Below are 23426 nucleotides of genomic sequence, written 5' to 3'. Positions count from 1 at the left end.
AGTCCTGAAGAAGGGTCTCAGCCCAAAATGACAACTGTTTGTTCATTCTGTAGAAACTGTCTCACCTGCTGAGTTTCTCAGCACTTTGTATGTGTGTCTTTGGTTTTCCAGCATCTGCAGGATCTCTTGTGTTTAGAATAGTATTCTAGTACTTCTCTGATATTTGTGGTACAATAAGTAGCGACAGGGACAAAGCACTGGAGGAACTCTACATGTCAGGCAGCATCTGTGGAGGAAAATGGATAATTGATGTTTCAGGCTAAGACCCTTCATCTGGGCTGAAAGGTAAAGGGGAGAAAACCAGATTAAAAGGTGGAGCAAAGGGGTGGAGCAGGAACAGGCAGTGATAGGTGAAGGGGTGGAGGGGTGATAGGCAGATGAGGGAGGGTAGTGAGGAAATAGTGTGAGAAGCTGGGAGATGGCAGATGGAAATGATGAAGGGCAGAAGGTGATGGAATCTGATAGGTGAGGAAGGTGGAACATGAGATAAAGGGAGGGAGGTGGGTCAGGGAACCAATACAAGGAGTGGGTGGGTGATGGGCGGATGGAGAGGGAGAGAGACATGATGATGGTGGCCAGTGGATCAAGAGGGGCAACTAATGAGAAAAGGGACGGGGTTGGGTGCAGTTATCGATGTTGGAGAACTCAGTTTTCATTGCACTGGATTGAATGAGTACCAGAGGAATATGATGTGCTGCTTCGCTGATTTGTATTTAGCCTCAGCCTGGGAGAGGAGGAGGCCAAGGACGGATGTGTTGGTGTGGGAATAGGGAATAGGGAACATGGCTGGCAACCGGGAAATCCAGGCAGCATGTAGATCAGGTGCTCGGTGAAGCAGTCACCCGATTTGGTTCTAGTCTCACCAACGTAGGGGGGTACATTGGGTGCAATAAATGACACTGGGAGATCTGCATGTGAAAGATTGCCTCATCTGTTTGGTAGCAAGGGAGGAAGTGTATGGGCAAGAGTTACACCTTTTACCATTACAGGGGAGAGTTGCTTGTGAGAGAGGGGGACAGATCTCAACCCCAAAATATTGAATGTCCATTTCCCTCTATTGATGCTGCCTGACCTGCTGAGTTCTTCCAGAATTTTGTCTTGCTCTAAGAAGTGCTGTGCATGGGACTTGGCCAAGTTTACCATAGCTGGCAACTTCAGTTGGAATTCTGGAATTAAAACATGAAGTGAAGGGGAAGGATCAACTATATTTATCTCCAAGCCTAAATCTGCCTGCCACAGTCTTTCTGATTGCACCAGGCAGTGTTTAACTTTCTTGGTTTCACATGTCCTTTGGAGTTCAGTTCAGGCTGACCTGCTTTGAAAGGCATTTGCTTTCAGTTTGCTTATTGTGCAACATCAGACTTTCCCCATATCCTGCACTCTGCTGAACCCTCTTTGTAGAACATCTGCAGCTCTCCTGATAAGCATTATAACAGTTTCACTACCTCTTTGCTTCACTTCACTTTCTCTGGCTTTCCATCTCCTATGTGCTACAGCAACCTTCACTAGATCAGCAGAAAACCAACAGGATAGAAAGAGCCCAATCTGTCTCTACTGTTGGTTCAAGTCTCCATTGTTCTTTTGTCCATATCACCACCTGTATTTTTTGGACTTCTCCAGTTTTGGCAGAACAAAAGAGTTGGCTGTTGACTTTAGGAAGCAGGGAAATGTGCAGATCTGTATCAATAATGCTGAGGTAGAGGTGGTTGAGATGTAAAAATCAACAGCAATTTATCCAGGTGCAACCACATAGATGTTATGCCCCCAAAAGGATATTGGAAGCTCGCTTTGATGGAAAGTAAGGACATATGGTGTGTTCCTCTTAACCCAACTTTACAGATGCGCTAAAGGAAGCATCCTATCCAGGCGCACTCAAGCTTGGTAAAGCAACTGAGACCACAAGAAACTGTGGGGAGTTGCAGACACAGCTCAATCCATCATGCAAACCCGCGTCCCTTCCATGAACTCTATCTGTACTTCCTGCTGCATCAGGAAAACGGCCAACATAATCAAGGAGGCATAAGGAACTGCAGATGCTAATATCTGGAGCAATAACTCGCAGGTCAAGCAGTATCTGTGGGAGGAAAGGAATTTCTCCATAGTTCGGGTCAAAGTCCTCCATCAGGGGTAGGAAGAAATTCAAGAACCCCTCTCATCTGGGTCATTCTCTCTTCTTCCTTCTCTGCAGAACACACAAAAGCTTGAGAGCATCTGCCACCAGATCCAAGGACAACTTCTATCTCAGAGTATCGGACTCTTGAAGGAACCTCTCACATGCTAATTGATGAACTCTTGATTTCTCAATCTCCTGAATCATAACCCTGGCACTTTATTTATCTGCCAGAACTGCATTTTAGGCTATAGGAGCAGAATTAGGCCATCTGGTCCATTGAGTCTGCTCTGCCATTCAATCATAGCTGATGTTTTTTTTCTTCTCCTCCTCAGCCCCAGTTCCCGGCCTTCTCCCCGTAACCTTTGATACCATGTCCAATCTAGAACCTATCAATCTCTGCTTTAAATACACCCAAGGACCCGGCCTCCACAGCTGCATGTGTCAACAAATTCCACAGATTCACCACCCTTTGGCTAATGAAGTTTCTCCACATCTCTGTTTTGAAAGGATGCCCCTCTATCCTGAGGCTGTGCCCTCTTGTCCTAGACCCTCCTACCATGGGAAACATCCTTTCCACATCTACTCTGTCTAGGCCTTTCACCATTTGAAAGATTTTAATGAGATCCCCCCTTATCCTTCTGGATTCCAGTGAGTACAGACCCAGAGCCATCTAATGTTTCTCATATGATAATCCTTTCATTCCTGGAATCATCTTTGTGAACCTCCTCCCGACCCTCTCCAATGCCAGCACATCTTTTCTAAGATGAGGATCCCAAAACTATTCACAATACTCAAGGTGAGGCCTCACCAGTGCCTTATAAAGCCTCAGCATCACATCCTTGCTCTTGTATTCTAGACCTCTTGAATTTTCTTTGTAATTGAAACAGTTTTCTTTTTAGCATCTTAATATACTTGTCTACATGGCACGATCTATTTGTAAAACAAGTGTTTTTCACTATAGCTCAATGCAATATATAACCAATATCAATACCATCCTTCCCTTTAACTTTAAACATTACTAACATGCACAATTTTCTTGAACTTCCTTAGATGTTCAACTCAATGCCACTCATTCTGCAGATTACTCGAAAGATAGATGATCAAACTTGCTGTTCTGACAATGGGTCATTGATGTGAAAAGTCTAATTAGCTTCTCCCTTCGAAGATGCTGCCCGACTTGCTGAGTGTTTTCAGAATTTCCAGTTTTTGTTTCACATTTTCAATGGCTCCTATTTTGTTTAAATGATCAAATTTGTCCACATTTCCCTGACAGGTAGCTGAGGTTTGCTTATAAAAGCACCCTCTTTGCAATTCAAACCAATGCCGGTGACGATTGATTGATGGAACCCCAACTTGTCTTTTGGTACTCCCATCATAATCCGGCCTGTTTCTAAGTCTATAAATTTGAATTGGAATTGGATTTGATTTATTATTTTCCCATGCACCGAGGTTTAGTGAAAAGCTTGTCCTGCATACTGTTCATATAAATCAATTCATTACACACTACAAGGTAAAACAGTAACAGGATGCAGACTAAAGGCCATACAACCAGAAGACTTTGGGGCAGAATTAGGTCTTTCATCCTGTCATGTCAGCGCAACATGGCTGATTCATTGTTCCTTTCAACCCATGTTCCTGCTTTCTCCCCATAGCCTTTACTGCAACCCCCTCACTAATCAAAATCTATCAACCTCCACTTTAAATATACCCAATGACTTCACAGCCATCTGTGGTAACGAATTCAACGGATTTGCCACCTTCTGATGGAAGAAATTGCTCCTCATCTCTGTTTTAAAGAGATGTCCTTGTATTCTCAGGCCTAATGCTGTGCCCTCTGGTTGTAGACTCCCCCGCAATAGGAAACAACTACTCCACATCTACTCTATCTAGGCCTTTCAATATTCTATAGGTTTTAATGAAATCCCTCCCCCCCCGCCCCCAAACTCTTACAAGTGCAGGCCCAAGCCATTAAACACACCTCTTACTTTAACCGTTTATTTCCCGGAATCAACTCTGGACCATCTCCAATGCCTGCAAAGTGTTACAGCTACAGAGAAAGCAAAGTGCAGCCAGACAATAAGGTGCAAGGTTATGTTGAGGTAGATTGTGAGGTCAAGAGTCCATTTTATCATACTAGGGAACATTCTAAAATCTGATAACAGAGGATTGAAGCTGTCCTTGTGACTGGTGGTATGAGCTTTCAAGCTTTTGCATCTTCGGCCTGATGGGAGAGAGGAGATGAGAGGACAGGATGTCCAGGGTAGGTGAGATCTTTGATAATGCTGGGTAATTGGTCATTTACAGATTTTCTCAGTTGCCTAGATGCTTTGATCAAGCCAGCAGCACATGTGGTCAATTCTAAACTCCAATGAGCCAAACAGCAACCACTTCAGCCTAACGAGTAACCATTTCTCATTGCACGTACACCTGTCTCCATTGCTAATGAATATTTTGCAAAACAAACTAGACACAATAGTCATTGGAAGACACAAAGACCCAGAAATCAATCAAAGTCATGTCAAGTAAATCACAGTCATATGTCCTCGGCTGACAGCAAACAATCCCAAATCAATGAGTCAAAGGGGCTGATGCACCATCAATAACTCACTCTGAGACGTAAAGGCGAGATATCAGCTTTTATTGACTGGAAGAAGGAACAAGCAGTGGTTGACCACCATACTACATCCTGGAGACAGAGAGGTCGGGCTCAGACCTCAATCGCCTTTATACAGGGGTCTGTGGGAGGAGCCACAGGAGCAGTCAGCGGGGGGGGGGGGGGCGTGTCCAGACAGGTATGTGTAGTTCACCACATTCACCCCCCCCCCTTTGTTTTAAAAGAGAGTCCCCATGTGGCGAAGTTTCTTACAAGTATATTTACAGGTTACGTCTATCAGGTGGTTGAATCTGTCGCTGTGATCTACGTAGCACCGGCTGTGATTGCACAGGTGCCGGTGATGCTGATTGCACAGGTGCCGGTGGTGGTGATTGCACAGGTGCCGGTGGTGGTGATTGCACAGGTGCTGGTGGTGGTGATTGCACAGGTGCCGGTGGTGGGGATTGCACAGGTGCCGGTGGTGGTGATTGCACAGGTGCTGGTGGTGGTGATTGCACAGGTGCCGGTGGTGGGGATTGCACAGGTGCCGGTGGTGATTGCACAGGTGCCGGTGGTGGTGATTGCACAGGTGCCGGTGGTGGGGATTGCACAGGTGCCGGTGGTGATTGCACAGATGCTGGTGGTGGTGATTGCACAGGTGCCGGTGGTGGTGATTGCACAGGTGCCGGTGGTGATTGCACAGGTGCCGGTGGTGGGGATTGCACAGGTGCCGGTGGTGATTGCACAGGTGCTGGTGGTGGTGATTGTACAGGTGCTGGTGGTGGTGATTGCACAGGTGCCGGTGGTGGGGATTGCACAGGTGCTGGTAGTGGTGATTGCACAGGTGGTGGTGGTGGTGATTGCACAGATGCCGGTGGTGATGATTGCACAGATGCTGGTGGTGGTGATTGCACAGGTGCCGGTGGTGGGGATTGCACAGGTGCCGGTGGTGATTGCACAGGTGCTGGTGTTTATGATTGCACAGGTGCTGGTGGTGATGATTGCACAGGTGCTGGTGGTAGTGATTGCACAGATGCCGGTGGTGGGGATTGCACAGGTGCTGGTAGTGGTGATTGCACAGGTGGTGGTGGTGGTGATTGCACAGATGCCGGTGGTGCTGATTGCACAGATGCTGGTGGTGGTGATTGCACAGGTGCCGGTGGTGATTGCACAGATGCCGGTGGTGCTGATTGCACAGATGCTGGTGGTGGTGATTGCACAGGTGCCGGTGGTGGGGATTGCACAGGTGCCGGTGGTGATTGCACAGGTGCTGGTGTTTATGATTGCACAGGTGCTGGTGGTGATGATTGCACAGGTGCTGGTGGTAGTGATTGCACAGATGCCGGTGGTGGGGATTGCACAGGTGCTGGTAGTGGTGATTGCACAGGTGGTGGTGGTGGTGATTGCACAGATGCCGGTGGTGCTGATTGCACAGATGCTGGTGGTGGTGATTGCACAGGTGCCGGTGGTGGGGATTGCACAGGTGCCGGTGGTGATTGCACAGGTGCCAGTGGTGATTGCACAGGTGCTGGTGGTAGTGATTGCACAGGTGCCGCTGGTGATTGCACAGGTGCTGGTGGTAGTGATTGCACAGATGCCGGTGGTGGTGATTGCACAGGTGCTGGTGGTGATTGCACAGGTGCCGGTGGTGGTGATTGCACAGGTGCCGGTGGTGGTGATTGCACAGGTGGTGGTGGTGGTGATTGCACAGGTGCCGGAGGTGGTGATTGCACAGGTGCCGGTGGTGGTGATTGCACAGGTGGTGGTGGTGGTGATTGCACAGGTGGTGGTGGTGGTGATTGCACAGGTGCCGGAGGTGGTGATTGCACAGGTGCCGGTGGTGGTGATTGCACAGGTGGTGGTGGTGGTGATTGCACAGGTGGTGGTGGTGGTGATTGCACAGATGCCGGTGGTGGTGATTGCACAGGTGCCGGAGGTGGTGATTGCACAGGTGCCGGTGGTGATTGCACAGGTGCCGGTGGTGATTGCACAGGTGCCGGTGGTGGTGATTGCACAGGTGCCGGTGGTGGTGATTGCACAGGTGCCGGTGGTGATTGCACAGGTGCCGGTGGTGGTGATTGCACAGGTGCCGGTGGTGGTGATTGCACAGGTGCCGGTGGTGGTGATTGCACAGATGCTGGTAGTGGTGATTGCACAGGTGGTGGGGATTGCACAGGTGCTGGTGGTGGGGATTGCACAGGTGCTGGTGGTGGTGATTGCACAGGTGCCGGTGGTGATTGCACAGGTGCTGGTAGTGGTGATTGCACAGATGCTGGTAGTGGTGATTGCACAGGTGCCGGTGGTGATTGCACAGATGCTGGTAGTGGTGATTGCACAGATGCCGGTGGTGATTGCACAGGTGCCAGTGGTGATTGCACAGGTGCTGGTGGTAGTGATTGCACAGGTGCCGCTGGTGATTGCACAGGTGCTGGTGGTAGTGATTGCACAGATGCCGGTGGTGGTGATTGCACAGGTGCTGGTGGTGATTGCACAGGTGCCGGTGGTGGTGATTGCACAGGTGCCGGTGGTGGTGATTGCACAGGTGGTGGTGGTGGTGATTGCACAGGTGCCGGAGGTGGTGATTGCACAGGTGCCGGTGGTGGTGATTGCACAGGTGGTGGTGGTGGTGATTGCACAGGTGGTGGTGGTGGTGATTGCACAGGTGCCGGAGGTGGTGATTGCACAGGTGCCGGTGGTGGTGATTGCACAGGTGGTGGTGGTGGTGATTGCACAGGTGGTGGTGGTGGTGATTGCACAGATGCCGGTGGTGGTGATTGCACAGGTGCCGGAGGTGGTGATTGCACAGGTGCCGGTGGTGATTGCACAGGTGCCGGTGGTGATTGCACAGGTGCCGGTGGTGGTGATTGCACAGGTGCCGGTGGTGGTGATTGCACAGGTGCCGGTGGTGATTGCACAGGTGCCGGTGGTGGTGATTGCACAGGTGCCGGTGGTGGTGATTGCACAGGTGCCGGTGGTGGTGATTGCACAGATGCTGGTAGTGGTGATTGCACAGGTGGTGGGGATTGCACAGGTGCTGGTGGTGGGGATTGCACAGGTGCTGGTGGTGGTGATTGCACAGGTGCCGGTGGTGATTGCACAGGTGCTGGTAGTGGTGATTGCACAGATGCTGGTAGTGGTGATTGCACAGGTGCCGGTGGTGATTGCACAGATGCTGGTAGTGGTGATTGCACAGATGCCGGTGGTGATTGCACAGGTGCCGGTGGTGGGGATTGCACAGGTGCTGGTGGTGGGGATTGCACAGGTGCCGGTGGTGATTGCACAGGTGCTGGTGGTGGGGATTGCACAGGTGCCGGTGGTGATTGCACAGGTGCCGGTGGTGGTGATTGCACAGGTGCTGGTGGTGGTGATTGCACAGATGTCGGTGGTGCTTGCACCGGAGACGGTGGTTGTGCTGGTTCCGGCCTAACTGGAGGTGTCAGCCCACTAGGCGTCAGTGATCCCTCACGTGTGTGCGAGGCGCCTGGAATATACGCGTACGAGACGCCCGGTATATGAGTGTCGTGAGGGGTCAGTGTAGGGTTTGGTGTGCGCGGTGTCACCTCAGGTACAGGGTTCATAGTTACCGGGGAGTGTTCGGGGTAGTGGTCTGCTGCTCCTTCGGGCCCCAGATCGCGGATGGAGACCGTGTCCTCCCGCCCATCAGATAAGACCACGTAGGCATACTGGGGGTTCGCATGTAGAAGGTGAACCCTCTCGACCAGCGGGGAGTATTTATTACTCCTCACATGTTTCTGGAGCAGCACTGGCCCTGGGGATGTCAGCCAAGCCAGTAGGGTGGTCCCAGTGGCAGACTTCCTGGGAAAAGAGAATAGGCGTTCGTGAGGGGTGGCATTGGTGGACGTACATAACAGAGAGCGGATAGAGTGGAGTGCCTCAGGGAGGATCTCCTGCCATCGAGAGACCAGCAACCCTTTTGACTTAAGGGCTAAAAGTGTGGCCTTCCACACTGTGGCATTCTCCCTCTCCACTTGTCCATTTCCCCGGGGATTCCTGTCTGGACACGCCCCCTGCTGACTGCTCCTGTGGCTCCTCCCACAGACCCCTGCTGACTGTTCCTGTGGCTCCTCCCACAGACCCCTGCTGACTGCTCCTGTGGCTCCTCCCACAGACCCCTGCTGACTCCTCCCACAGACCCCTGCTGACTGCTCCTGTGGCTCCTCCCACAGACCCTGCTGACTGCTCCTGTGGCTCCTCCCACAGACCCCTGCTGACTGCTCCTGTGGCTCCTCCCACAGACCCCTGCTGACTGCTCCTGTGGCTCCTCCCACAGTCCCCTGCTGACTGCTCCTGTGGCTCCTCCCACAGACCCCTGCTGACTGCTCCTGTGGCTCCTCCCACAGACCCTGCTGACTCCTCCCACAGACCCCTGCTGACTGCCCCTGTGACTCCTCCCACAGACCCCTGCTGACTCCTCCCACAGACCCCTGCTGACTGCTCCTGTGGCTCCTCCCACAGACCCCTGCTGACTGCTCCTGTGGCTCCTCCCACAGACCCCTGCTGACTCCTCCCACAGACCCCTGCTGACTGCTCCCACAGACCCCTGCTGACTGCTCCTGTGGCTCCTCCCACAGACCCCTGCTGACTGCTCCTGTGACCCCTCCCACAGACCCCCCGCTGACTGCTCCTGTGGCTCCTCCCACAGACCCCTGCTGACTGCTCAGTGACCCCTCCCACAGACCCTGCTGACTGCTCCTGTGGTTCCTCCCACAGACCCCTGCTGACTGCTCCTGTGGCTCCCCCCCCCCCCCCTGCTGACTGCTCCTGTGGCTCCTCCCACAGACCCCTGCTGACTGCTCCTGTGGCTCCTCCCACAGACCCTGCTGACTGCTCCTGTGGCTCCTCCCACAGACCCCTGTATAAAGGCGATTGAGGTCTGAGCCCGGCCTCTCTGTCTCCAGGATGTAGTATGGTGGTCAACCACTGCTTGTTCCTTCTTCCAGTCAATAAAAGCCGATATCTCGCCTTTACGTCTCAGAGTGAGTTATTGATGGTGCATCAATTTTATTGACTGGAAGTTTTAAAACATGGAAACCGTTTTACGTCTGAAAAAATTGGATTTGGACCCTCAAGACCCTGAAGCAGCTCTTGCCTTTGAACTCTGGCTTGCATGCTTCCAATCATACTTGGAGGAGGTTCGTGCAACTGAACCCGCTGTTATGCACAGAATTCTCCTCTCGAGGGTCACCCCAAAAGTTTATTCATTTATCAGGGACCTGCCGACCTACGAAGGGGCACTGGACGCCCTCAAAAGACAGTACCTGCGGCTGGTGAACACCGTCTATGCAAGACATCGCTTAGCTACGCGACGACAGCGGCCTGCAGAGTCGTGCGCCCAGTTTCTCCGAGCCCTACAGACACTCGTCAGGACTTGTGACTACAAAACGCTCACGACGGAACAGCATGCGGAGCTGCTAGTACGAGACGCCTTTGTTACGGGGATCAGGTCAGTGTATGTGCGCCAGCAGCTGCTGGAAAATGCCGATCTTACCTTACGCTTGGCGATCGAGACGGCTGACACGCTGGAGGCTGCTCTGCACAACGCTGACGCTGTCCAGGCGTGTGATTCCCCGCCGGTTCCGTGGACACCTCAGACCTCAATCGCCTTTATACCGGGGTCTGTGGGAGAAGCCACAGGAGCAGTCAGCAGGGGGCGTGTCCAGGCAGGTATATGTAGTTCACCACAGGGGCTCCATTTTGCAAGGAGTTAAGAATGATTGCAAATCTGTTGAGACACCAACCTTGTCTAAGACAGGAAGGTCAGGGAGGAATTTGAAAGGACAAATGACCATGTAACATGTCAGAGAAATTCAAACATTACCATGTGCAGCCATATCAGAGGTGTGGGCAGATGATAAGGTAGAAGATAGTATATTTGACTTTCATGCAATGACAGATAATAAACTGGTGTTCTGAAATACATGCCGATGATTGGGCCATATAACACCCATGGCTTATCACATTCCTTGATGGGCTTTAAAGAAAATACAACATCTGAGGAGGAACTGGATGCCAGCATAAATGCTCTGCAAAGCATCGAACATGGCTGGGGTCACCCATCTTGTAAACACTCTGCCCAGAAGAAGGCAATGGCAAACCACTTCTGTAGAGAAATTTGTCCTGGACAATCATGGGCATGGATAGAGAGAAGAGTAAGAACACTAGCGTGAAGGGGGTTATAAAGATAGATTTGTTTATTTGTGTATTTATTGAGATACAGTGCAGAATAGGCCCTTCCAGCCCTCAGAGCCATGATGCCCAGCAATCCCCTGATTTAATCCTAGGCTAATCATGGGACAGTTTACAACGACCAATTAACCTACCAAATGGCCTGCCTTTGGACTGCTGGAGGAAACTGGAGCACCCAGAGGAAACCCATGCGGTCACGGGGAGAACATACAAACTCCTTGTAGTAATGTTAGGAATTGAACCCAGGTTGCCTGTACTGTAAAGCATTGTGCTAACCACTTCGCTACCATGCTGCCCCATGGAAGACCATGATCACTCACGTCATATGACAGGGCACATAATGGTGATGAAATGTCATCATATGAGACAATGGAGCTTTCCACCACTCAGGCGCAGTGACACATGTCCATGGAATTCCTTCCACCACAATCTCTGTCCTTCAACCCTATGGAGGAGTTTTTTTCCTTCCTGGAGATGAAAGGTCTATGACAAGCATCCTTACGACCAAATGCCACAGATGGACGCTGTGAGTGAGGCTTGTCGGATAATCACCATGACAGACTGCTGGGGCTGGATTAGGCATTCCTTGGGGTACGCCCCCTGTGGCACCGCTAGGGAGTGCATCCTATGTGACATTGATGAAAATGTCTGGCCCAACATCGGGGGCAGAGTAGACCACAGGTGACCATAATTGTACTTAAGAAGAGTCTTAGCCCGAAATGGTGACTGTTTGTTCATTTCCACGGATGCTGCCTGACCTGCTGAGTTCCTCCAGTGTTTTGTATGTGTTGCTTTAGACTTACAGCATCTACAGACTTTGTGTTCATGATTATACTGTATTTCTGTTACCAGAGATGAATTTTTTTCTCTAAAAAGTGTGAATAATTTTGCTTTCAACTTTCATGTAATGACAGATAATAAACTGCTGAGATTACAGTGAAGATTGTGTGTGTGTGTTTTCATTCTTACATCTCATTCTGTTGGCCCTTCAATGTTCTTACACATGAGTTGTAATTATATTTACAATTATGAACTAAGAATCCTAATCTCCAGCAGTAAGTAACAAGCATCACACTGTTCATGTTATGCCTGCGTGAGAAGGATGGTCAGCGTTTTGTCAGTGAGTGCCTATGTATGCTAATGATATAAGGCTGTTTTGCAGCTTTGGTTGAATTATTCACTTTCACTGCAAGAATTTATTCTTTAGATTGGCTGAGTGTGTTTTGCAGTGAGAGTGAGGAGTTTTGCCCAATGTGTTCATCTTTTGTAGGCTATGTAGACCCTTTTGAGAATGTGGCCATTGCTTTGACCAGCTTGAGAGAAGCTGTAAGTGAATTGGTTGTCATAAACACAAGAGATTCCGCATGTGCTGGAAATCTTGAGTAATAGGCACACAATGACGGGTAAACTCTGGAAATTTGGCAGCATTTATGTGGGGAATACACAGTCGATGTCTCAAGCCAAGATTCTTCATCAGGACTGGGAAGGAAGGGGAAGAAGCCAGAGTTGGGGGGGGGGGGGGAAGGAGTCGAAGTTGGCAAGTGATAAGCAAGACCATGTGAAGGAGAAGGTGGGTGAGGGGTGTGAAGTGAGAAGTTGGAAGGTGATAGGTAGAAGAGGTAAAGGACTGATGAATAAAAAATCTAATAGGGAAGACTGTGGACTATAGAAGCACAGGGCACCAGGCAAAGGTGATGAGTAGATGAGAAGAGGAGTGACAGGCTAAACAGAATGCGGAATAGAAAAGAGAAGAGGGGAGGAGGGAGGAGAAAATGCAGGAGTTAGATTTCTAACTCCTGCATTTTCTCCTCCCTCCTCCCCTCTTCACATTCCATGCATCAGGTTAGAAGATAGACAGAGAGGATATGAACTGTTGCTTCTCCAACCTGACTGTGGCCTCATGTTGTCAGTGAAGGAGGCTATGGACAGACATGACAGCATGGCAAAAGGAAGTTGAATTGAAATGGGTGTCCTCCAGGAGATGCTGCCTTCTGTGGCAGATAAAGCAAAGGTGCTCAACAAAGCAGCCCCTAATCTGTGTCAGCTCTCAGTGACGTAGTGGAGGTGACATACGGAGCACCAGATACAGCAGGTGACCCTGACACACAGGTGAGTTATTGCCTGACAATGAAGGGCTATTTGTGATGCTGAACAGTGGTGAGGGGGGGGGGGGGGGAGGAGGTACAGTACTTGTCTCACTTGTAGAGATAAGTGCCAGGAGGGAGCTCAGTGGGGAGGGATGAGTGAACGAGGGAGTCACGTAGAAAGCAATCCTTACGGAAAGAGAACATGCTTAGTAGAAGGATCCACATTGGAGATGGTGTAAGTTACAGATAATGACGTGTTGGATATGGAGGCTTGTGGGATGGTGGGTAAGGACAGGGGGAGCAGGGTGCAGGGTGAGGGAAGTGAATGAGATGCAGGTGAGGGCAGCATCAGCGGCGGTGAAAGGGAAGTGTTGTCCTTTGAGCAAAGAGGACATCTTGGACGTTCTAGAAAAAAAGGTTTGACCTGAGAATAGATATGTTGTCAGACCCTGAGAACAGAGTAGCCGTCAATTGTTACTCTGCTTTATGAGTTTCATTAGTCATACACCATGGAAGCAGACCATCCGACCCATCATACCCATGCTGATCTATGGACATTCAACCATATTAATGCCATCTTCCAGCATTTCGATCATAGCCTTCTAAGTCTAAGTGATTCACGTGCTTGTCTATAAAATGTTAGTGAACTGCTTTCACTATTCTCCTGAGCAGTCTATTCCAGGTACTCACAATTTTCTGGGTGCTGGAGGTCCCTCTGAGGTCCCCTCTAAATCTCTTACCCGTTACCCTGCATCTTATATGGGGAAAGGTTTCCTGCAGTCTACCCTACTTCTACTCCTCATAATTTTATAGATCTTAATTATCTACCCTCTTGACCAGGAAAAACAGACCTAGCCCCTCCAGTTTCTATTCATAACCAAAATATCACAACACTAAAAAAGTTCAGAACACAATGCTCCAAATGTACTTGATAGAAAGCTTTACACAACTGTAAAATTTTTTTCCTCCCCTTGGACTTTGCCCCGTCCTCACTCCCTACCTGCTGGCATTCACAAGGCTTATTGGTAGCCAGGAGAAAAGATGTTCAGATCTCAGCAGAACATGTGGAACTTAAATTTAGTCAACTAGGTGACCTGTCATAAAGGAGTCTATCATTCGTGTTGATCATGAAGTTACAGTAATGTTCTCCGGGGAAGAGATCTGTCCCAGGTGTGACTCTAGGTCTACCAACACACTCACTGAAATGGCTCAGTTGGTTCTGGGGTCAACCTGAATGTACACCAGATATCAATGTTTGTATAGTAGATTGAATGAGAAATCTTGGAGATCTTTGGGCTGAAATATTACAGGTAGCAGTTGCACCACATAATAGCTAGGCACAGAGTAAAGTGAGATGGGAAAGACTTAAGTGGGACCTTTGGGTGAATTTTTCACACCAGGTAGTGTGTATATGGGATGAGCTGCCAGAGGGAGAGAGTGAAGCAGGTACAATTATGAAATTTAAAGGAGATTTGGATAGGAGCATTGATCATAAAGATTTAGAGAGATATGGGCCAAAGGTAGGCAAATGGAACCAGCTCAGGAAGTACCCTTCATCAGCAAGAGTGAGTTGGATTGAAAGGCCTGTTTGCATACTGTATATACTGTACACTGTCTGAGAAATCAATCACTTTCCATTACATTGGTCAATGGTAAAGTACTACTAGCCACTTCCCAGGAATCATAATTGACTTGAAACTGAAGTAAACCCACCACTGAAATACATTTGCTGCAAGGTTGGGTTGGGGCTGGATATCCTGCAGTGAATGACTCACCTCCTGAGACTGTAAGGCCTTTCCACCATCTGCAAAGCACCACCCAGAGCTCGATGGTACGCTCTCCACTTGCCCAGATGAGTGAAACTCCTACTACGTTTAGGAAGCTCAATGCCACCCAAGCAAAGCTATAGTTCACTTGATTAACGACCTATCCACTAGCATAAACATTAACTCCTTCCACCACCAGCCCACAGTGGGGGCAGTGCGCACCATGTACAAAATGCATTGCAGTTACTCTGAAAGCACCACCCAAACCCTGGAACAGTCAAAGAGACTTAATGCGCTGAATACCCGATTGCTGGACCGTACTCTCATCAGAACAATATCAGAACAACTGTACACTAAAAGTATGCACATATTCTTTTACAATGTTAAAGGAGCCCATTTGGAACATCGAGTCTGTGCCAGCTCTCAGAGCAAATCTATCAAACCCATTCCCTTATTTATTTCCCCGCCTGTGCACCAGGGACAACTTACGGTGGTCATCTAACCTACCAACCTGTACATCTTGGTAAATTGGTTTATTACTGACAAGTATACTGAGGTTCAGTGAAAAACTTGTCTTGCATACTGTCCATACAAATCATTTTATTACAACAGTGCATTGCAATAGTACAAGGTAAAACAAAAGCAGAAAGGTGAATAAAGTGTTACAGTTACAGAGAAGGTGCAGTATAGACAGAAGGTGATGTGCAAGGCCATGGCCAGGTCAAGAGTCTACCTTATCATACAGCAGGCCCATTCAATTGTCTTATAACAGCAGGATGGAAGCTCTCCTTGAGACCGGTGATACAGGCTTTCAGGAATTTGTATCATCTGCCTAACGGGGTGGGGGAGAAGAGGGAATGTTTTGGGTGGATGGGGTCTTTGATTATTTTTGTTTCTTTACCAAAGCTGTGAGAAGTATTGATAGAGTCTGTAGGGGGGCAGTTGGTTCTTGTGATATGCTGAGATTCATCAAAAACTCTGCAGATTCTTGTGGACTTGGGCAGAGCAGTTGCCATACTAAGCTCTGGTGCATCCGGCATGGCAACTGCTCTTTGGGACCTGGGAGGAAAACAGAGATCCCAGAGGAAACCCTTGTGGTCGCAGGGAGAACGTACAAACTCCACAAAAACGGCAGGATCAAACCTAGGACACTGGCGCTGGGAGGAAATCTGCTGTGCCTCTATGCTGCCAACAGTGCAAATGATGACCAAGTGTGTACAGCAAGCTCTCACAAAGATATAATGACAACCAGCTAGTTTGCTTTGGTCAGCTATTCACTGGTCCGGTGATTTTAGAATTATAGAGCAAAATAGCACAGATATGGGCCCTTTGGCCCAACCAGTTCATGCTGGCTACAGCGCCTACCCTGCTAGTCCAATTTCCTGCATTTCAATTTACCCAGTTTTCCAAAAAGTCTCAATTTTCTTCATGAAGCTCCATATGACTTTCAAGGGCAACATCAGATGTCAAACATCTCAGCTGAAGGGGGTCACTCCTGAGTGTGCACTTCTACCTCCGTACTACACTGGATTGGATGCTGGAGCAGGACTTGAACACCTGGATCCGTGAGATGATTGTGTTGCCCAATGACCCAGAGTTTGAGTATTCAGAGTAGGCGATGTGATGTGTAGGAAGGTAATGGTAGTGAAGCAATGAGGACAGCTGGCTGGGTGATGAAAACATGAATATCCCTATAAGATTCCAGAGCTCTATTCCTGTACATTTACCAGATGGAGATGGGAAGATATTAATTTACTATAGGAAAACCCCATTTTTACAGATTCCTAGAAGTGTCTTTTCAAGCCCATTGCTTTTTTTTTATCCCTGAGCCAAAATTCCCCTGATTTCCCAACAGGTTTCAAAATGTTCTCGCCTTCCACAGAAATCAGCCTTTGGAGACAAGTTTTAAGGAACCAGAACGTGTGATTGTGCATCTTTCACTGGATTAGTCGGTAAGTTAATGCAGAAGAGGAAGCTGATGAAATATAAGGCAGTTAATAAATTTGCAGAACGAACGTGTTGTTAGCAAATTACAATGTTCCTCACAGAGGAGTGAACATCACAACTGACAGCCCAGACTTCACCTTTTATGTTGACTTAGCCTCCCAACTCATTACCTGATTTCCTGGAATATTTGTGCAAGCCTTTGTGGAATGAAAAAGCATGCACGTTGGAGAAAAGGATGGAATGAAACAGCCACCCAGAGTAAACACCTAATTTCCAAATGAAAAGTAAAGCCTTCTTGTTTTTTACCTCCCACGTAAATGTCCTAAATTAGACTCCAATGGGTTTGGAAGGACATGATGGGCCAAAGGGCCTGATTCTGTGCTGTCTGGCTCTAAGGCTGAACCAGTCTTGACCATTGCAGTGACTTGATGTTCAAAAGGTGTTTCAGAAGTTGTGCTAAATGTGGCAACAGTGATCAAACTATGAACTACGTACCTTACATAGAGCACAGAACCTAGAACAGTACAGCGCAGGGACAGGCTCTTTGGCTCACAATGTTGTGCTGAACTAATTAAACTGGCAATTAAACACCTAAATAACCTAATCCTTTCTGCCTACTTGATGTTCATCTCCCTCCATTCTCCGCACATTCATGTGTCTCTCTAAGAGCCTCTTAAATGCCTCAGTTGTATTTGCCTCCACCAGCATCTGAGGCAGCACATCCCAGGCACCCACACCATCTGTGTAAAATCTTTCCCTAAACATCCCCTTTGAACTTACTCTCTCACCTTAAATAACCTCTGCTATTAGACTGAGAGAAAGATAACATTGTTTAATCCATCTATGCCTTTCATAAGCTGACAAGTTTCTATCATGTCTCTCCTCAGACTCTTGCCTCCTGGATCCCAGCTCCCTGCTTCCCCCATTTCCCTTAGTGTAAACGCTGAGCAAATGTGTATAACAAATTCCCAAGTGCATCCTAACTCTCCTTATGGCACACACCCTCTACTCCAGGCAATATCCCGGTAAACTCCTTCTGCGCCCTCTCCAAGGTCTCTACCTCCTTATACAGGGAAATTCAGATTTGAATGCAATACTCATGATATGGCCTAAGCAGAGTTTTATGACGCTATAATGTGGTTTTATGAATGTTGACCTCAGTGCTTTGGTTAATAGAAGCAAGCATGCTATATGCCTTCTTTACTATCCTATCAACTGTGCAGCCATTTTCAGGGAGCTTGGACCTCAAGATCTCTCCATACCTCAGCACTGTCAGGGGACTAGCTATTAATAGTGTACTCTCCCTTTATATTTGATCTTCCAAAGTGCAACAGCTCACACTTGTCTTGGGTAGACTCCATCTAACATTTCTGCATTGAGATCTGAAAATGAGGCATATCCTTTGGTAATCTATCCACAATGCCACTAATACTCATGGTCTGTCTGGTAGTCTGCAACTCAATGGTATGAACACTCAGTTTTCTATTTTCAGCTAACCTCTGGTACGAGCTGGGATCCCCGTTAATCTTGGAGAATCCTGTTAACTGGGAACTCAATGAGTTTCAGGTGACACTGAGGTTTAGGGAATTGGGGAGCTGAGATCGCAGTGAGTTGCGAGGTAGTGCAGCAACTGGGGCCCCAGTGAGTTTTAATTTGCAGGTCTTAGTAAATTCATTGTTTGTGCTCAAAAGGGAGCTGAGCACTTTCCTAGCTGTAGCTAACTGCACACGCAAGTAGTCCAAAACCTTCATAAGGCAAGGCTTTGAGTATGGAAGCTGGAGGTCAGAGTATGGTTGTACAGGACACTGACGAGGTTGCACTTGGAATATTAAGGTCAGTTTTGTTCATGCTGCTATAGAAAATATTTTGCTAAAATGGAAAGAGTACAGAAAAGATTCTTGGGAGATAGAGATAGATAGATACTTTATTCATCCCCATGGGGAAATTCCAACTTTTTTGGACAGGCTGGGAAACAGAGAGGTGATTCTATGGAGATGTGTAAAATCAGGAGAGGCATGTATATAATCAGGTGAATGCAGTCTTGTTACTAGCATTGAGGAATCAAGAACTAGAGGGCTTAGGTTTAAAGTGAAAGGAGAAAGATTTAGTAGGAATTTGAGGGACAACATTTTCTGCAGAAAGGCGGTGTGCATGTGGAATGAGCTGTCAGAGGAGGTGAATGAGGCAAGTACAGTAAAGACTTTTAAAAGACAGTTGCACAGGTAGATAGGTTGGAAAGGCTTAGAAGGTCATGGGTGAAATGCTGACAAATTGGACTGGCTTAGATGGGGCATTTTGGTCAGCATGGTCTATTTGGATTGAAAGGCATGTTTCCTGCTGTATAACTCTATGACTCTATAATTCTATAGAAGGGACTATTCCCAGAAAAGATGTTGCACACATTGGAAGTCAAGCTGAAGGAATTACTCTCTGAGTTCTTTATCTACAGCTATTTCATCAATGACTTCCTTCCTTTCATAGTACTGGAACATTCATTTCTGATTCCAGTAATGAAGCAATCTGTGTTAGCCTGATGCAAGACCTCAACAATGTTCCAACTTAACCTAGTGATTGGCATTTGGATCCTGAGAGCTGTAACCAGGGTCTGAGAATTCTGACCATGTTAAAAGGACCAAGTGAACGTTTGATCAAACGAGCACTGTAACACGGCCGGTAGAAGCACTGTCTCACAATCCCAGAGACCAAGGTTAGACTCTGACTTCTGGTACTCATTGTGTGAGATCTCTATGCTTTACGCGTGGCTGTAGTTTCCTCCCACATCCCAAAGACCTGTGAATTGGTGGATTAACTGGCTGCAATAAATTGACCCTAGTTCAGCAGTCAGTGTTAGAATTTGTGGGAGTTACAGCCCTACACCCACAGACTCTGCATAACTTCACACTGCCTCAGTAAGGTAGTCAATAGAAACAACGACCCCTCCCAAAGGGCAGAAGATACAGAAGCTGGAAAGCACATACCACCAGCCCAACCGGCTTTTATAAGACTATTGAATGATTCACTACACTATAAGATGGACTTCTATCTTGTTATAGCCTTGTTCCTTATTGTCTGCACTTTCTCTATGACTGTAACTCTTCATTCCACATCCGGTTATTGTTTTACTTTATATTATCTCTATGCGCTGCTGTATGGACAGTATACAAACATGTTTTTCACACTATCTTGGTACATGCAACAGTAATAAACCAATTTGCTAATTTAATTTACCAATGTATGAGAAGAATACATGGTAAATTAGTGGGGGAGTAAGGATTGCTCTGTGGACTGAGTCATAAGGAAACAAGGGAAAAAAGACGTTGACAGGAAGGGCCTGTTACTCCAGCAGTGAATGATCCCAGGAATGAAAGGATTAATATATGAGGAGCATTTGATGGCTCTGGGTCTGTACTCCCTGGAGTTCAGAAGAATTAGGGGGGATCTCATTGAATCCTATTGAATATTGAAAGGCCTAGTGGGGAGTCTAGGACCTGAGGGCACAACCTCAGAATAGAAGGACATCTGTTTAGAACAGAGATGAGAAGAAATTTCTTTAGACAGGGGGTGGTGAATCTGTGGAATTCATTGCCACATTGGGTATATTCAAAGTGGAGGTGGATAGGTTCTTGATTAGTAAGGGCGTCAAAGGTTTCAGGGAGAAGACAGGAGAATGGGGTTCAGAGGTAAAATACATCAGAGACAGAGCAAAACACGATGTGCCGGAAGCTCCCATGTCTTACATTCATTAACAATGAGACAGTTGTGAGGAAGCAGGTGGTTCAGTTGGATAGGAATTGAAGAAACGTTTTTTTCACCCGAGTAGTACGAGGTATGGATCTTGTGCCTGAATGGAAGGATGAAGGGAGAATTCTCCATATTTGACAGATATGTGGATAAACCCATGAAGAGCTGTAAGCTACAAAGCAAAAATGTATTAACCTAGTATCTATTTTCATTTATGGAGTCATTAAGTCATATAGTCCTTTGGCCCAATCAGTCCATGCTAAAAATGTTGTCTATCTACACTAGTCCCAATTGCCTACATTTGTCCAATGTCCCTCTAAGCCTTTCCTATCCATGTACCTGTCCAAATATCTTTTAAATGTGATTATTATACTTTCTTAAACCACTCCCTCTGGCAGCTCATCGCATGCACACACCACTTTCTCCATCAAGAAGTTTCCCCTTAGGACCCTTTTGAATTTTATACCCACACCTTAACCTTGACTGTATAGTTTTTAATTCCCTTTCCTTGTGATAAAGAATTTGTACTATTCACTCTGTCCATGCCCCCTCATGCTTTTATGCACCTCTATAAGGTCGCCCCACAGTCTTCCACTCTCCAAGGAATAAAGTCTGCATCATAAGGTTCCCAAGTCTTATATTCAGTGTCCTGAGTGATGAAGGCTAGAGTGACAAACGCTCTTCTTCAGGATGTCTATCTATGACACCACTTTCAGAAAACCGTGTACTTGTTTTCCTGGGTCCCTCTGCTGTTCCACAACATTCCCTATGGCCTATTCCCTACCATTCAATGTGAGTGCCAGAGGTCAAGATCGAACCCAGGTTGCTGGCACAGTGCGTCAGCAGCTCTACTGCTCCATTTAAAAGAAAGTGCTGTGGTTTGCTGTAATTTGGAGATACGTTGTTGTATTTTGGAGTTCTGACATATGTTTGCAGTTTACTGCTTTTTTGAAGATTTATTGATGTTATTTAATGGTCTGGACTGCTCTAGTCCTTTAGGATGTTCTCCATGCTGTTTTGAATTCTGACACATTCTGATGGTTTGGGGATGTAACCTGGCTATTTATTGATGTGCTCAGCAGTTTGGTGCTATGTTCTGGGGGTCATCCTAACAAGGACATGTACATGAAGAAGAAAGGTTGAGGAGGATATAGGCTTGAGGCAAAAGGACCAGCTAAGATAGGTTAAGAAGGTTTGGTGTCCACAAACACTCTAACAAACTTCTACAGATGTCCTATTGAAAGTATCCCTGACTGGCTACATCATAGTCTGGAATGGTATTTCAAATGCATAGGGATGCAAGAAACTCAGAGTGTGTTGGACTCTGCTCATTACACTATGGACACGTCCCTCCCCACTGTCAGTAGTATCTAGAGAAGGCCAAGTCTGTATGTACGTATATTTAAGGCAGAGGTTGATGGATTCTTGATTGGTCAGGGCATGAAGGGATGCGGGCAGAAGGCAGGAGATTGGGGCTGAGAGGGAAAATGGATCAATCATGATGAGATGGTGGAGTAGGCTTGATAGGCCCAATGGCCCAATTCTGCTCCTATATCTTATTGTCTTATGGTCTTTTCAGCGATATGCTTCTCCTAAAGGTGACTCTGGTTGGATAGGCAGCTGATTCAGCAGTATGTCCTTTGTATGCTGTACTTCCTGAGCCTGCGCAGATACCCTGGGAGGCCTTCCCCACTTAACAGCCCATGAATGACCCAGCGTTTACTGCAGGAGATGCAGCAACACTGCATCAATGTCAGATGGCTAAAGATCCCTCAGACTCAAGAGCTTGTGAAAGGTGGACACATCTCAAGATGGGGAAGAGAGCAATTTGCCTATCTCAGGTACTCCCACTACTTACAGTACCTGGTGTTCCCACCTCCTGGAGCTGCGGGTTGCCTTGCTGGCCCTGTCTAAACACAATCAGAGAGTCATACCGCCCAGGAACAGGCCCTTCAGCCCATCATGCCCATGCTGACCATTGTGTCCATCTATACTAATCCCATTTACTGGCACCTGGTCCTCAGACTTCCATGCCTTGGTAATTCAAGGGCTCCTGCTGTGAGAGTCTCTGTCTCCACCACGACCTCAGGCACTATATACCAGATTACAACCAGCATCTGGGTGAAAAAGATCTGCATCGCTCTTGAACTTGAAACCTATGTTGTGTGGTCATGGACTTGCTTGCTATCGGAAAATAAAATTACTACCGTCGATGGTCATAGACTCCCTTACTATGGAAAAAAAGCTCACTTCTGTCTATTCTATTCATGCCCCACATCATTTTGCATCCTTCTATCAAAGCCCTCCTCCTCCCTCCCCTCCCCCCACTTAGCCTCCTCAGGTTCAAGAGAAATGAACACAACTGAACCACTATGTCCCTTTGACAGAGGCACTGTCACCGTGTCTCCTCTAGTAATTTCCAGGGATTGCAGTCTTTCCCTTTAGTGGTGGAATCATGTTTTTCCATAACCAAAATCACTAGAACAGAATCTCACACTGACGCTTGTAGCAAGCAGTGTGCTGTGCCAACATTGTTTCTGAGATTTCAGTGATGGATTGTCTGTAAATTACCCTGGGACTTCCTGGGACTTCCAGCAATGTGATCAGATTACTTGCTTCTGCCTCATGGACTTTCTGCCTCTCTTTCCTCTTTTTCTCTGTTTTCTTTCTCTTTCCTTCTCTCCTGTGTTTTCTTTCCTTGATCTTTTTTCCTTCATTTTCCCATCATTTTTTTTGCTTCTTTTCTTTTTGATCTCTTATTCCTTTTCTTTAACTATTTATCTCTTTCTTTCTTTTCCCTTTCATTTTCTTTCATTCTTTCTCTTTCCTTTCTTTACCTCCTTTCATTTTTTTCCAGATTCTTTCTTTTCTTTCATTCTTTCTCTTTCCTTTCTTTACCTCCTTTCATTTTTTTCCAGATTCTTTCTTTTCTTCTCCTTTCATTCTCTTTCCCTCTCTTTTATTCTTTCTCC

The 23426-nt window shown here is 47.3% G+C and overlaps 1 long non-coding RNA gene across 1 annotated transcript in view; it reads right to left on the bottom strand.

Annotated features, from left to right (window-relative positions):
• The window catches only part of LOC140733154 (uncharacterized), a 162517-nt gene that overhangs the window by 7060 nt on the left and 132031 nt on the right, over nt 1-23426 (bottom strand). Inside the window, exon 4 of the long non-coding RNA XR_012100234.1 lies at nt 10216-10343. This is a non-coding gene — a long non-coding RNA (uncharacterized lncRNA). The remainder of the gene's footprint in view (nt 1-10215; nt 10344-23426) is intronic.

Source organism: Hemitrygon akajei, chromosome 9, assembly GCF_048418815.1.
Source record: "Hemitrygon akajei chromosome 9, sHemAka1.3, whole genome shotgun sequence".
Taxonomy (NCBI): Eukaryota; Metazoa; Chordata; class Chondrichthyes; order Myliobatiformes; family Dasyatidae; genus Hemitrygon; species Hemitrygon akajei.
The sequence above is the reverse complement of the archived record's forward strand: the minus strand, read 5'-3'. Positions and strand labels throughout refer to the sequence as shown.